Genomic DNA, 10,938 nt, shown 5'->3' with positions numbered 1-10,938 from the left:
GTTAGCTCCCTGCCTATAGAGCCAGCCCTGGAGCAGGGAAAGAACTACATTTCCCAGCATTCCCTTGGCCACTAACAACAGGAAAGAGGGGGAGGGAGTGAGGAAGCTGAGACCTCATGCTGCAGCTTGCTGTGAATGGAGAGCTGCATTGGGAAGGGTAGGGATACCATATTTTAACAATCAAAAAATAGGACACTCCATGGGGGAGGGAGGGTAGCCCCACCCTGCCACCATCCACTCCCTCCGACTGCCCCCCACATCTAAGCCCCACTGGTCCTCGTCCCCTGATTGCCCCCTCCCGGGACCCCACCCGCTATCTAAGCCTCCCTTCTCCTTGTCCCCAACTGCCCCCTCCTGAGACCCCCCCCAACTTCCCCCCTAGGACTCCACCCCCTACCTGTCCCCTGACAAACCCCTGGGACTCCCATGCCTATCCAACTGCTGCCTGTCCCCTGACTGCCCCCCCGAATCCCTAACCCATCTAACCCCCCCTTCTCCCTGCCCATGATTGCCCCCCCGAACCTCCGCTCCATCCAACCCCCCCTGCTCCCTGTCCCTTGACTGCCTCCCCAGAACCCCCTACCCCTTCTCCAACCCCCTAGCCCCCTTACCGTGCCACTCAGACAGCATGTCTGGCTTCGCGCAGCGCCAGACACGCTGCTGCATACATGGTGCCATGCTCCCCTGCGGAGCCACAGCCCCTCCCTCCCCCCAGCACTTGCCTTCCAGATTTGAACACCTTAAAATTCAGGAGTGCTCAAGCTCAGTTTGGGCAGCTGTTACTTCATTTCTCCCAAATCAAATATACTGATCCACTGTAACTTGCTGTAAAAAAGTAGGATAAAATTGAGCAAGAAATGCTTCCCAGTGGTTATTAGGACTGGAATTGCTATTTTCAGCAGCCATTGCCTTTTGTTTGTTTGTTTGTTTAAAAGGAAGACAGTGATATTGCATTGGCAAATTCACCGTAGAAAGAAAGAGTGGAACAAAAGAATAATAAAGGCATCTCAACTTTTCCTCATTTATGTAGGACAGTCTTATAATATGCATCCAGATATCCTCCAATCACACAAGCTGAAAATTGTTCCACTTTACTGCAGTTCTTTAACCATATGGGAACCAGTCCTGTCTGTGTTCTGTGCACATCTAAAATTCCTGCTGAATGACCCGCCCTGGGAGCGAGTTACCAGTGACCCAGGGCTGCGGCGGAAGGAGGGTGTAGGTGTGTGGGGGAGGAGAGCCCAGGGCTGGGGCAGCCGGAGGTATATGTGGGGGGCAATGGTGGGGGGGTAGGGGGGAAGCCCAGAGCTGGGGCGGCAGGGGGGTGCGGGTGGTGGGGGAGATCCCAGGGTTGGGGCGGCAGGGGGGTGTGGCGAGGAGCCCAGGGCTGGGATGGGGGGCAGCCAAATTTTTTTTGCTTGGGGCGGCAAAAAACCTGGAGCCGGCCCTGCTGGGCAATAGTATTTTGTTCTTTATTGCTGCATCCCCTGGGTGAGATATGCAGTGCTCACAGCTTTGCCACCTCTCACCTCAGTACCTAGGCAATGAAATGTCTTCATGGACAGTCTGCGAGGCTGGATTCCTGCCCAGCTTTTCCAGGGGAGGTAAGTAAGTGCTCTGTCTGACATAGAAGGTTAACTCGCTTTTGTTACCACATTCACAGCTCAGCATCCCTTAATGCCCCCGCCCTCCGTGCTGCGTGACGATGATGGACCCAGCAGGCAAGTTGATATGATGCTTTGGCCCTTACGATATCTTTGAAGATCTCCACGCTCCCTGTGGCGGTTTTTAGATGTACTCGGCTGATTTGAGCTCCTGGAGCACAGGCAGGCATGTCCCCGGGGGCCTGAACCGCATCCGCAGGATGTGCATTAAAAACCCATTCAGCTGCCGCTGTGCTGGACGTGTTGTAGAGCCGTCTTGGAAAATTGGTATGAAAATGGACCAGACCAGGCACAAAATTGAAAGGCTGGACTTGGTGTAAAGGCCCTGAGATTTGGGTTCATTCCGGCTGTGCTACAGATTTCCTGTGTGAGTTTGGGTAAATCACATGATCGCTGTGTCTCAGTTTCCCTGATGTGTATTAATGGGGATGCTTCCTTTCTCCCACTTTTTGCCTGTCTTGTCTATTTAAACCGTAAGCTATTCAGGCCAGGAACTCACTCTTTGCTGTGTTTGGGCACAATGGAGCCCTGATTCTGGCTGAGGCCTCTAGGTTCTTCTAGGACAATACAAATAACAACAACATTCGCAACGCAGGTGATTGTAATAGAAGGAAAAAGATGTTTTACCTGCCAGTCAGAAAAAAAAATTAGATGCCCTGGGCAAAGATGAATAAACGTGGCAAGTTTGCTTTATATTATATGTCCGCAGGGTCTGAGAGTGTTAGTATATGAATGCATCATTTACTTTAAAGAGCATCCATTGCTGAAGGCAGTTCTGTGATACTAGCGAAGTCCTTGATGAGCCCTGTCCAGAGAATCTCTCAACTTGTCAATCATAAAACAGGTCTGTCTATTTGAGATGTAAACTAAATTGACCTTACACCACTGCTGCTGTCGCCTCCTACTAGAAGGCCCTTTGCTCCCTGGGGCCGATCCTCAGCTGCTGTCAGTTGTCACAGCCCCATTGCAGTCAGTGGAGCTATGTCATTACATTCCCATGTTGCCCTCTCTTCCACATTCCTCCCACAGGCATCTCTACAGAACGTCCTTCCCCCCCCCCCCCCCCCCCCGCCCCCCCCCACACCCCCCTCCCCCCCCCCCCCGCCCCCCCTGACCATCTGGCTTATGGCAAACCCATTGTCCCATCATCACGCCCTCCCATCCCATCACTTCCGATCCCAGTTGCTCCCACCCCGCCCTCTTCCCCATCACAGGACCCAGGAACAGGAAAGAATGTTAATACTTAAAAAAGTTTAGGGGTTTTACTTTCGTTGCCAGCCTGCACAATGCAGAGGGCTGCGGGGCTCGTTTAACCAGCTGTGAGTGGAGGGGCAGACCCCCTCATTTATTACAAAGAATGCTGGAGCTGCAGTAAGCTTCTGCAGTCGATCTCCAAGCCTGTCCGTGCTCTAGCAACGGTTTTGGATTTTCCTTGGGTAGGGGAGTTTCCCATTGCTATGCAGCTTTTAACCCCATCCAGCCACCATTCTCTCTTTGAGACTGCAAACAAACTCTTTCAATCCAGGCAGGGGATTCAGGGTTTTTCCTGGTAGCTGAAAATTCCCATGAGATTTTCCTTTTTTTGAATCGAATGTAGTTTCCCAGGATTCTTAATAATAAGATCAAGTACATTATTCTTATGAAGCTGCTCTAAACGTAAGCTCTGCTGTCCTGGGGCCCTGGGAAGCAGAGACCAGCCCTAGGGCAGTACACTCTGGCTATGCCTGTCTGATTCACACTCCACACTGGGGGCTGGCAGCAGAGCTGATGCAGAGCCTTTACACCAGTTCTACATGGGCTGGGGAAGCCAGCTGTGCAGGGGGTATTCTCAAGGGCTGGCTTCCACATACATTAAGCTCCCTTTATGCTGCCAGAGTGGCTTAAAAGGGCCTCAGGATAACTGAGAAGCACAGGCCCTCTGGTTTCTATTCTCTCTTCTCAACACTTCAGAGAACATGTCCCCAGAACTCCTGCTCTCTACCAAGAATCTTTCCCAGGGCTGCGGCTGCACTGCTGCTGCTGCTGCTGCTTCCCTTTGTGGTGACCCAAAAGGAGAATTCTTCCCTAACATTAACTCCTTTGCAGGCTATTGGTGCATTCCTCCTCCCCCTCCCTCCACACTGTCCTGGCTCAAGTATTTCATCTGCGTCTACTTATCCTGCCACAGGAGATGAAATGTCTTTATAATGGGGAGCTGGGGGTAGGGTGACCAGACAGCAAGTGTGAAAAATCGGGACAGGGATGGGGGGTAATAAGAGCCTATATAAGAAAAAGACCCAAATATCGGGACTGTCCCTATAAAATCGGGACATCTGGTCACCCTAGCTGGGGGGAACTCCTCTGTCTGTCTTCCCATTTCTGTATAGCTCTTTTCACCTCTGGATGGCAGAGCACTCTGACAGCTGCATTACACGGGCAATTAACTAACTAAGGCAGCTGGAAGGGAGGTGAGGGTCATTACCCCTGATTTACAGATGGGGAAACTGAGGCACAGAGCACTATCACTTGCCCAAGCTTACATGGCAAGTCAGTGGCAGAGCTGGGACTAGAACTCGGAGGCCAGATTCAGATTCACCCTGGGGGAGCAAGTGTGCCTCCCTTGCAGCTGCTGCAGTGGAGGGGGGGGCAGGTGGGATTCACCCGATGGGAGCCCAGGTGAGATATTGGAACAGTACATCTTCCCTCCATCTGGCCTGGCCTTGGCTGCTTTGGGGCTAGCTCTGGGGTTGGCTTGTGGCTGACTTCGGACTCCTCAGCAGGGTAATGGTGCATCCTTGCTTCTCTGCATCCTTACTCCTCATTGACTTTCTGAAGCCGAGGACCCATTACTGTGCATTGAATCTGGCTCCACGGGTAAAGCAGGCTCCCCAACTTCTGCTCTGACCACACACACAATACTCGCTTCCCTTGTGGATTGCTGCTGGACCTGATTGTCGCACAGCAGTCACACATGGCTTGCAGGACACGTGACAAGTCCCCAGATTACTTGATCCTGGATGTTTGTACCCTGACGTTGTTTTGGGGTGTAATGACACTGCAGCTTCATGGCTCAGTACTATCGGTGTTGTCTTATGATGCCAAAATTCATGGATTCCAGACCTACTAGGGGGGTCAAAATGTGAGGTGCTCAGCCTGCTGGTGAGCATTGCCTACGGACCTCAGTAGAATTATTTTGTTCTACAGGAAAAAACGCTAAGTTTAGTCACCCTGGTGACTCCCCTCATTCCGAAATAAGGTATTTGAGCCCCTGCTCCATTAAAATCACACCACTGTAGAAATGGCAGGTGTGATCCAGGGATAAGGTTCTGGCCGGGGCACAAAGACACAGCACAGATTCTGTACAGTTGCTTCTTCCCGTAACACCTTGGCATTCCATGGATGTTTGCGGCTTGGACTTTGCTCCAAAAGCCTCCACACTGGGGTTTAGAGTTCTAGATCTAATCTTTCCACAGAAGCTCTGTTGGCAGCACCAACCTCGCTGTGTGTGCGCGGGGGTGGGGGCGCAGTCACGTAATGTGGCAGGAAGAGTCATGGCAAGTGTTAGCACTGTGGGAAGTGAGAGCGGCAATAACCACTCCTGTGCACCATGTAGCACCTGGGGATCTCAGAGCACCAAACAAACAGCGAGTGAGCCTCACAGCACCCCGTAGGGCAGGTCACTCCTACCACCCCCATTTTACAGCAAAGGAAAGGGCCAGATGGTGCCATTTATCCACTGCCCTGTGCTGGAGGCGGTGCTGAACCACCCCTCCCCAGGGAGAGCTCAGGGAGGTACAATCCATTCCTGAGCTCCCTGGCATGCAAGGGGGACACGTGCACTGCACCATCCCTTCAGAATGCAGCCTGCCCCACTCCATGGACTGGTGCAAAGGGGGGCAGGGCCATGGCCCTGCATGGTGGGTTCCGGGGGAGAAGTCTCCTTGCACTCTCCTGCCCATCCTGTGCAGGGGCCGGGGAAACTGGTCCCTAAATGACTTGCCCGTGGTCACATTGCAAGTCAGTGGTGGAGTTGGGAATGGAACCCAGCAGCTGTCTCCCTGCCCCTTGCTCTAACCATACCACCATGGGCGGCGTGGGACTCCTCCATTTGGGGAGGCTGTGGCCCCGCCTGCCCCTTCCCCTGAGGTCTCCCCCCTCCACCTGCCTCTTGCAACTCTTCCCCTGAGACCCCCGCCCCACCCGCCTGCCTGCTGACTGGCCAGCTGGCCTGCCCCTCACCACTTGCACGTGCCTCTTCAATCCTACCCCTGAGCCCCCATGCTGGCAGAATGGGGACGGGAAAGGGCAGGGCCTCTGGGGGAAGAGAACAAGCAGGAGCGGGGTCTTGGGGTGGACTGTGGGAGGGGCCACGGCCCAGGCACCCTTTCGGCGGCAGGCTGGCTGTTTAGGGAGGCTTAGCCTGCCCTGGCCTCTTGCACCTGCCACGGCCACGCATGCATACTACCTCTCTTGGCCTAAGAGAAATTGAGACGCTGAAGTCCCCAAGCAGGGGAGAGGAAATACTGAGTCTCCTCTATGCCATGGGAAAACAGGGCAGTTAGGCTGAAGAAGAGTACAGCCCAAGAGAGGTTTGGGAGGGGTTCCCCTTCTTGTTGTTCAACAATAGCGTTTATATTAGAAGAATGCAAGGAATCTCTGATGCCACCCACACAGACAGCTCTAAGCTCTCCCACTCTCCACTGCAGGAGGTGGAGCTGGGGAAATTAGTTCCCTCTGACCCAATACAAAGAAATAGAAACTATAAACTTGGAGGCAAGAGACAACCTGATGAAAGGGGAACAATGTTAGCCCAGACATAATCAGAGGGAAGTGATTCCTGGCTTCGCTGTGACACAAATGTCCCTGGATGCTGGCCTGCACTTATGCAAGCAGACCCACACATGGCATTAACCCATTTAGCGCTGCACCACATGCAGCTACCAATGCTGCTCGGAGATGGTTTACAGGAAGAGGGTCTTGTGTGACATGGGATAAGTGGATGGATGGGGAAGTTGCACTTTCCAAGGGCATGAGCCACAACAAAACTAGCATGGAATATGGACACAGTAAAGGTCTCCCGTGTATCCTGATAGTCAGGACTACCCAGGTGTTATTTTGGTGCAAGCCAAAATGCTAATTCTTCACATTTACAATCCTTAAAACCCTTGAAAACACAAATCACTCCACACAGCACCTTTGTGAGCCAGGTTGGTGGTGGTATTATTCCTATTTTACAGATGGGGAAACTGAGAAGGAAAGTTGAAATGATTTGGCCAGTGCTCCAGAGGAAGTGAGTGTCAGCGCAGGGCATAGACATCCCTAGCTCCCAGTCCCGTGCTCAGAACACTAGTCCGTGGATCTCCCTCGCAGCCAATGCGAGTCCAGTTAAAATGTACTCAAGTACAACAGTGATGGGCACAGTGTAGTTCACTAGTTAGAGAGAAGCCAGTCCTAGTCCAATTAATATGTTACACGTGTACTAAAGGACAGCATGCCACTGCTATAATACAGTGCTTCTCTTCTGCTGTGTGTGTGAGGGGTGCAGCTAACCCAAGTGTTTGGGGTGCTTTCATTTTCTTGAAAGCAGAATTTGTCAGTGCCAACAAAGCACAGGGCAGCGAACGCTGTCAAGCCTATTGGCTGTTGACAAGCCATGTAAAAAATGCCCAGTATTCAAATACACTTATCACAATGACTTCAAGATGGGAGGATCTGCAGGACTTCGGGGACTGGTAATGGGCCTCAGTCTTTCATTGCCACAAGCTCAAGTCTAGTCCTGGGCAGGCCAGCAGTTTCCATTGGACAGTTGTTCATTGGCCAGTGTGAAATGAGCCTAGTTGTCTCCTTCTAACTCCTAGTGGACCAGCCTTCGCAGCTGGTGCTAATTGGCCCATTTGCCAATAGTCTCAGTCAAGTGGCCAAAGGTCAATCTTTCAGTCAGTCTGACGTCACCCCATACATGTAATTATCAGGGAGGAGTAGCAAGCTCCCAGACCCCCAATCCTTGCTGGGGGGGGAGTTCATTTGTCTTCCCCTTCCCCTTTAAAACAGGCCCCAGCTCCATAGTAGGACTCTCCAGGCCACTCAAAATGGCTGCCAGCATCTGTCCCTGGTTGAGAACTTCACCAGGGGGATCTCCTAGAGTGGTAAGTGTTGTGAGGTGTGATGGGTACCAGTTACCATGCCATGCATGTTCCTAGCACAGGTATTTCCTTTCACACATGAGGGAGGGAATAAGAGAGCAGGGTTGTGTTGCCTGTCCCAGAAAGTATAAACCCCTGGTTTTGTCTGTTAATTGATAGCATTCCTGGTCAGTTGTTCTGCCAAGTGAAGGTGGTTACCCATTTGCTGCTCAGACATGCAAGAGGAATTCTAACTTAGATCCCTTGAGAGCAGGGTCAACCTAGGCTTCTCAGGGCCCTATGCAAAGAAAGACATGTGAGTCCACATCCACCTTTTCTCCTCCTCCCCCATCACTCTTTATCCACCCTCTCATTTGGCCTGCTGTGTCCTCCCTTGCTATGTGAGTGCAACGCTGAGCATAGAGCGCAAGAAGGACAGATGCAATCCTTGCTCCATGCAGGGAAGTGGGGGCTAATCCTTGGGCTGGCTGCATGTAGGGAGGGGGGTTCTGTACCACTTTGTAAGATCCTGCGACTGTTCATTGGGAAGTGAGGATGAAACCTCCTCCAAACCTTGTGGCCATGGGGTCATTGTCTGCATCAGATACCTGCAAGCAAACTGTGTAACCTTAGAATGTTCCAGAGCTCAGATGTTAGGTAAAAGCTCTCTCCTTCCCTGGCAACAGCTCTTGGTTAATTTGACAGCTACCATGTGCCACATAATTACATGCCCTTGCATGATAATGGGAAAACTATGTAGTTCCTGCAAGTACTCTAAGTACCAGATGCTGTAGCTTTGACCCAACCTTCAGGGAAATATAATAAAGAGCTTGCGAAAGAGGAGCTAATTAGAGACTCTTGCTTACATCTCCATCAGGAGAAAGATGACTTTAAACCCCTCCTGTCCCTTTTCCACCCAACACTAGCACTGCAGACCAGAGGATTAGAGGGGCTTTGACTACTACATGTGATGTATCATGGCTTATCCACTGCCATGCCTGTGGGGGTGCAGCAGGGTGTGAGCATACAGGATCTGCCCGCCTGATCAGTGTGCAATTGTGTGAGTAACCTGGTTGGAGGAGGAGCTGAAGGTGATGATGAGTAAAGAAAATAACACCCAAATTGAGAATGGTAAGAGCCATCTGCAGCCTGACAAGCAGCAATATCTTTCTAAATGGTTGATGTATGTTTATAAGGGATCCTCTGGCCCAGGAGAGAAGGACCTCCTCCCTATGGTGCCCATCCGTTCGGCTGCTGCAAGCAGTGGCCAGTGAGGATAGGCTGCTCCTGTCCCCAGGAGCTCCGTGTATTTACAGGCGTGGAGTTGAGGGTTCCGTTCAGACACCCATACGCATCCCCCTCAATTTTCAGAGTGGTAGCCGTGTTAGTCTGTATCAGCCAAAAGAACGAGGAGTACTTGTGGCTCCTTAGAGACTAACAAATTTATTTGGGTACAAGCTTTCGTGGGCTAAAACTCACTTCAGTGTGGCATGGTCGAGTGCTGCAATGAATTGCTAGGCAGTTGATAATGGCATCTTGTGCAAAGAGTTCCATTTTGTTTGCTTTGCTCTGGTGAGTAAAGAAGGGGACTGGAGAGATCTCGCAGTGAAGATGGGGCCAAACACTTAAAATGGCAACACCTTATTTTGAAGATTGTAGATGGGGTTTTGCTGCCCACTGAGTCCATGGTTTAGGATTACATGATCGATCATGGAGTAGATATAAATGGGATCCTCCTGGATTTCATCAGCTCTTATTTGTCCTTAGTCTCTTATTCTGATGTGTCTCAGTACCTCAAGGGGTAGGTGGATGAAGCCTTATTTGTAGCCCTGATGGTACAAAGAACTCTAATTGGTGACTTACGGATATGTTTCTATGGCTTTTGCTTTCTAGGCCAAGCTATCTTAGAAGTTACTTCCTTGATCACATTTGTAGTAAGAGTTGCGTTGCTGGGGAGATTTGATGATGCATTCAGTCTAAACCAACATGGCTAAATACTCTGCTGATATAGATTGGTGCAGCTCCAGTGAGGTTAATGGAGCTGAAATGGTCTACACCAGCAGAGAAACAGGTACCACCTGTTAAATTCGAGTCCATTAACTCTTATTTCTCAGTGCTGGATTGTTGCCTCTTGCTCTGGGAGGATTCATGTTAGCTACCTACTCTGTTGTACCAATGGCAGGAATGTGTTTCTCCTAATTCCACAGCAAGCCTCTGTGCAGACAATGCTTTAGGTGCTTCATTCTTCTGTATATACTGAGCCTTGCTCTGACTTCACCTCTCCACTGTTGTAAATAAACTCTGTGGGTTGATCCGGGCAGTGGTATGGTCACACCTGATTATACAGGGTTCCAAGCAAAAGAAATCTTGCCAATGCCCCAGCAAGCTGGGGCAAGTGCTTGGTACCTGCAAATAGGTGACAATTCTGGGAGTCCAGTAAAGGACTGCCCCTCCCTCAGTGCACCAATGTTACTATGAAGACAAGTAATCCCTTAATTCCTGACCAACTTAATCCCTTCACAGCTAATCTGAGGTGCTCAGTTACAACTGTGATGTGGGTGGTTATAAGAACCTAGGTCAGCCTGGCTTGCTGTGCTTGTCTCCAGAGCAGCTGGTGGCCTTTGGAACCGAGCTTCTGGTCACTCCGTTAGAAAAGGACACTTCCCTGAGGGGCCCATTTAGTCCTTCAACAATGAAGATGGAAGGGTTAAAAGTAGCGCCAATGAAAGAGATGAGCAGACCCTCTGAACAAGATAGGCATTGGCAGGGCCACCGAGAGCAGGTTCGGATCCTGGTGAAAAAATTTTTTTGGGCTCCCCAGCAAGGGCAGACCAGCTAAACAGGGCCGACGAGAGGGCAGGGAAGCTGGGCCCTGGGCCCTCTTCTGGACCGCCAGGCCCCGGTAAGGCAACAAGAGGGGAAGGAAGCCGGGCCCCAGTAATTTGTACCGGCTTCCTCCCCTCTCGTTGGCCCTGGGCATTGGCCTTGAAGACTGTTGCAGCTGTATGGGGGAGGAGGAGAGTTCACTAAAGAAGTTATTCCTGGGATTCAAGGATTCTGCTATCAAGAGTCTAGTTTCTGGAGTCTGTGTTTAGAAGGGGAGACACTGAAAACAGTCTGTGGATAATGTTATACTAACCAGTCGTGCCTCCTATGGAGGAGATTACAATAGC

This window comes from Terrapene carolina, unplaced genomic scaffold (genome assembly GCF_002925995.2).
Source record: "Terrapene carolina triunguis isolate 2854851 unplaced genomic scaffold, T_m_triunguis-2.0 Scaffold250, whole genome shotgun sequence".
In the NCBI taxonomy this organism is placed as follows: Eukaryota; Metazoa; Chordata; order Testudines; family Emydidae; genus Terrapene; species Terrapene triunguis.
Note: the sequence above shows the minus strand (reverse complement) of the source record.